General features: G+C 34.8%; 1 protein-coding gene and 1 long non-coding RNA gene across 9 annotated transcripts in view; one reads left to right on the plus strand and one right to left on the minus strand.

The window, feature by feature from the left end:
- The window catches only part of LOC106874003 (Kv channel-interacting protein 4), a 479441-nt gene that overhangs the window by 267892 nt on the left and 207325 nt on the right, over window positions 1–4224 (plus strand). The window lies entirely within an intron of this gene.
- The window catches only part of LOC106874005 (uncharacterized), a 38371-nt gene that overhangs the window by 8154 nt on the left and 25993 nt on the right, over window positions 1–4224 (minus strand). The gene's annotated exons all lie outside the window — the stretch shown is intronic.

Raw genomic sequence — 4224 nt, forward strand, 5'->3', positions numbered from 1 at the left:
TACACATATATTTATACACACACACATATATATATACATATTTATATATACATATATATAAATACACACACTCACACACATATACATGCACACACATGTATACATACATACATATATATATATATATACATACATATATATATACATTAATAATGAAGGGTACTATCTTTAGCATGCTGGTGCTACAAGTAGTACACTTCATTTATTAATAATTTTACCTTTATGGTTCTTTTACACATGCTAGCCACTGATGTTATTGTAAACTATTAACAGTAATATCCTTTTATATATATATATATATATATATACAGAGAGAGAGAGAGAGAGAGATGCATACACATGCATATATTCATATTTATGAATACACAAACACATACTCATCTGTAAATAAGTAATTGTGCAACAGGCTAGACTTCTGATCAGGGGGAAAATTGGGCCTGCTCACTTTGTCAGTGGGGTGGCATTATTCAAAAGCTGGCAGAAACATTAATACACCAGGTGAAATGCTTAGTGGTAGTTCGTCTGTCTTTACGTTCTGAGTTCAAATTCCGCCGAAGTCAACTTTGCCTTGCATCATTTCGGGGTCGATAAATTAACTACCAGTTGCATACTGGTGTCAATCTAATTGACTGGCCCCTTCCCTCAAAATTTCAGGCTTTGTGCCTAGAGTAGAAAAGATTATTCAAAAGCTAAAACAATACAGAAGCACACTGTGGCCAGTGATGTATAACATCTTATAGTGTGATCAATTACATCAATATATATATATATATATAAATAAATATATAATTTAGAGAAAAGAACCACAGTTTTTACCTGTAAATTTGGATTTTATCCTTAATATTATTATCATAATTATATATATATATATATATTTATATTTAGATGTGAGGTGGACTGACTTGCTTTTGTATTTCATTGGTCCTCCAAATTGTCACAACAGTTACTATATCAATCCAAAACAAATCTTTTGCCCCACTATCAAGCTAATGACAAACATAATTCAAAGTATTCTTTCAGCAAAACTGAAAGGAATACATTAGCACCTCAGTAATCCAAATTCTGAACAATATCTTTCATAAGTTTCTGGTTTATTGTATAGCTAGTGGGAGACAAGCCTGCTTGTGTGTGCATACACATACATACATGTATATGTGAAGGCACAGTAGCCCAGTGGTTAGGGCAGCGGACTTGCGGTCATAGGGTCACAGTTTCGATTCCCAGACCGAGCGTTGTGAGTGTTTATTGAGCGAAAACACCTAAAGCTCCACGAGGCTCTGGCAGGGGATGGTGGCGAACCCTACTGTATTCTTTCGCCACAACTTTCTCTCACTCTTTCTTCCTGTTTCTGTTGTACCTGTATTTCGAAGGGCCAGCCTTGTCACACTGTGTCATGCTGAATATCCCCTGAGAACTACGTTAAGGATACACATGTCTGTGGAGTGCTCAGCCACTTGCACGTTCATTTCATGAGCAGGCTGTTCCGTTGATCGGATCAACTGGAACCCTCATCGTAGTAACCGATGGAGTGCCACGATATATATATACTTACATCTGCAACTCAGTGTGTGAAGAACAACATTCTTTCATGTGTTCACCTGCCTACATATACATCCAAATATACATACATGTATGTATGTGCATGCATGCATTAGTGTATGTGTGTGCATATGTATGTATATACGTTTGTATGCGTCTTTGTTAATGGTTATATTTATTCACATGACACCTATCTTTCAATGCTGGTATAGGTTAGATGGGGAGAAGTTTGTTTTTAAGCAGAATTTTGTCCAGAATTTTGCCTAATAATCCTACTCTTTCAGTAATTAACCCTTAGCTGTCTTTCAAGTAAGGGATTTTTATTCCAGAGTATTTGGAAGTAGATGGCAATCAGCCAGTATATCAATAAGGAACACCAATATTATCACTGTTCTGTTCAGATACAAACACAGGATACCTATTTTTATGCACATTTGTGTTTGCAAGTATGCACACACACACACACACACACACACACACACACACACACACACACATACATGCACATTTGTATATACATATATATATATGTGTGTGTGTGTGTGTAAATAGATAGATAGATTTACTGAAAGAGATGGGGAGAGAGAAAGCATATGACAGGCAACAGGCTTCCTGTTTTTACCATCTATCTAATAGACCAGGTATATATATGTGTGTATATATATATATATATATATACATATATATAATGGAGAAATTATACAAAATGTATATATATAGATGATGAGTAAAGCACCAGCACAGTTTTGATTACCTGTTGTTATCCGTAGATTTATTGCAGGAACTTCGTAGTGGCAGTTGGGGTAACAGACGTTATTGGGTACAACACGTTTTGACCCGTTCTGGGTCTCTTCGGGTACAGCAATAAACGTCTCACTAGAGTTTTCCTGAGTCGGCTCATTACATCATTTTCTCTAAACTAGAATGTATAATTTTCACGTTCATATTTGAATTTTTTGCATTTCAATAATTTTTCTCTGTTTTTAATCATTCTCGAATTTGATGAACATATAGCAGTATGTAAGCTGACTCAGGAAATCTCTAGTGAAACTTTTTATTGAAGCACCTGAAGAGACCCAGAACGGGTCGAAACATGTGTTATACCCAATAAAATCTATTACACATTCCATATATATGTGTGTGTGTGTGTGTGTGTGTGTGTGTGTGTGTGTTTGTGTGTGTGTATATATATATATATGTTTTTATATGTAAGTTGCAAGCATTACTGAGTAGTTAAGAAGTTCATTTCAGAACCACATGGTGTTAGGTTTGGTCCCACTGTGGCTCCATGAGCAAGTTTACGAGAATTTGCACATTTGAACCAAATGAAGCTCATTAAATGTGTGTGTGTGTGCGCGTGCTTTCTCTTCTTTGAAAATCAGTCAGCTACTGACACGTTTCTACCATTTCTTCTGGCACTGTGTTGTCTACTGGCTTTGTATCATTGCTGTTGTGTGGAATAAGATGTTCCTTCCCTTATTTGAAAAACGGTAAGGATTAGCAGTAGGAAAGGCATCTGGCTGTAAGACAATGTCTCAGTAATACATTTCTCTAATCCTTGCATGGATGAAATGATATATAACCAAAATATGTTTATGTGTCTGTGTTTGTTCCCCCACCATTGCTTGACAATGTATGTTGGTGTGTTTACATCCCCGTAACTTAGTGGTTCAGCAAAAGTGACCAATAGAATAAGTACTGGACTTACAAAGAATAAGTCCTGGGATCAGTTTGTTCAACTAAAGGTGGTGCTCCAGCATGGCTGCAGTCAAATGACTGAAACAAGTAAAAGAATAAAAAACCCTTTAGAATTCAGACTACTCTATTTTGAATTAATCATACCTTGTCTTGTAGCTTCAAGATTTAAACGATGTGATTCTTCATTTTTAGAATGACATTGTAGAGTAGGTGTGACGGGCCACATCTGAATTCTTTGATCGTAAAACACATAGAATATGGATATGGCCAGGTTAAATGTTAGAGTTAATTTTCGTTACAACCCAAACGATATGCATTCTGATATTTATTCTGAGGATCTTTCGATTCTGAGTATTTGTACTAAAGTGAATTTTAGCCAAATTATATCAGCATGCCCCAATTATTGATTCCATTTAATTAAATTCATTTTTAGAATATCAGAATAAACCATTACATAAGAAAATAAAGCACTTTCACTTGTCTCTTCCCATTTATTTTCTTCAAGCTTGTTTTGTGTTTATTTACTACATTTCTACTAATTTCAGTTTTTCTTTCTGTGTGCATATTTGTATCACATGCACCATGTATACAGTTTGTTTTCTAACCACTATGTGATAGTAAGCTGACAGATTCATTTTAGTGGCATATCTAGAAAAAAAACGACTGCCATGTGAGTGATCTACCTCATAACAGGCTTGTTAATTAAAAAAAAGAAAAATTATGTATTTGTTTGTTTTGTTAATATTCGTGTGTAACATGTACGAGTATCTCTTCATTTGATAACCTTTGGGTTAATTGTAGAAAAAGAAGAGAAAAATTATTAAAAGTTATTGAAAATTAATTATAATGTTAATTATTTGCTATCTTATAAAGGTCATGGAGTGTGTGTCTGTTTTTTCATTGTCTGCGGCAGTCAAAGTTCTGAAAATTATAATCACCCTCATAAATCATCTGCCTCCTACTTTTTAATTTCACCCTCCTCCTCCT

The sequence above is a fragment of the Octopus bimaculoides genome, chromosome 18 (assembly GCF_001194135.2).
Source record: "Octopus bimaculoides isolate UCB-OBI-ISO-001 chromosome 18, ASM119413v2, whole genome shotgun sequence".
Lineage (NCBI taxonomy): Eukaryota > Metazoa > Mollusca > Cephalopoda > Octopoda > Octopodidae > Octopus > Octopus bimaculoides.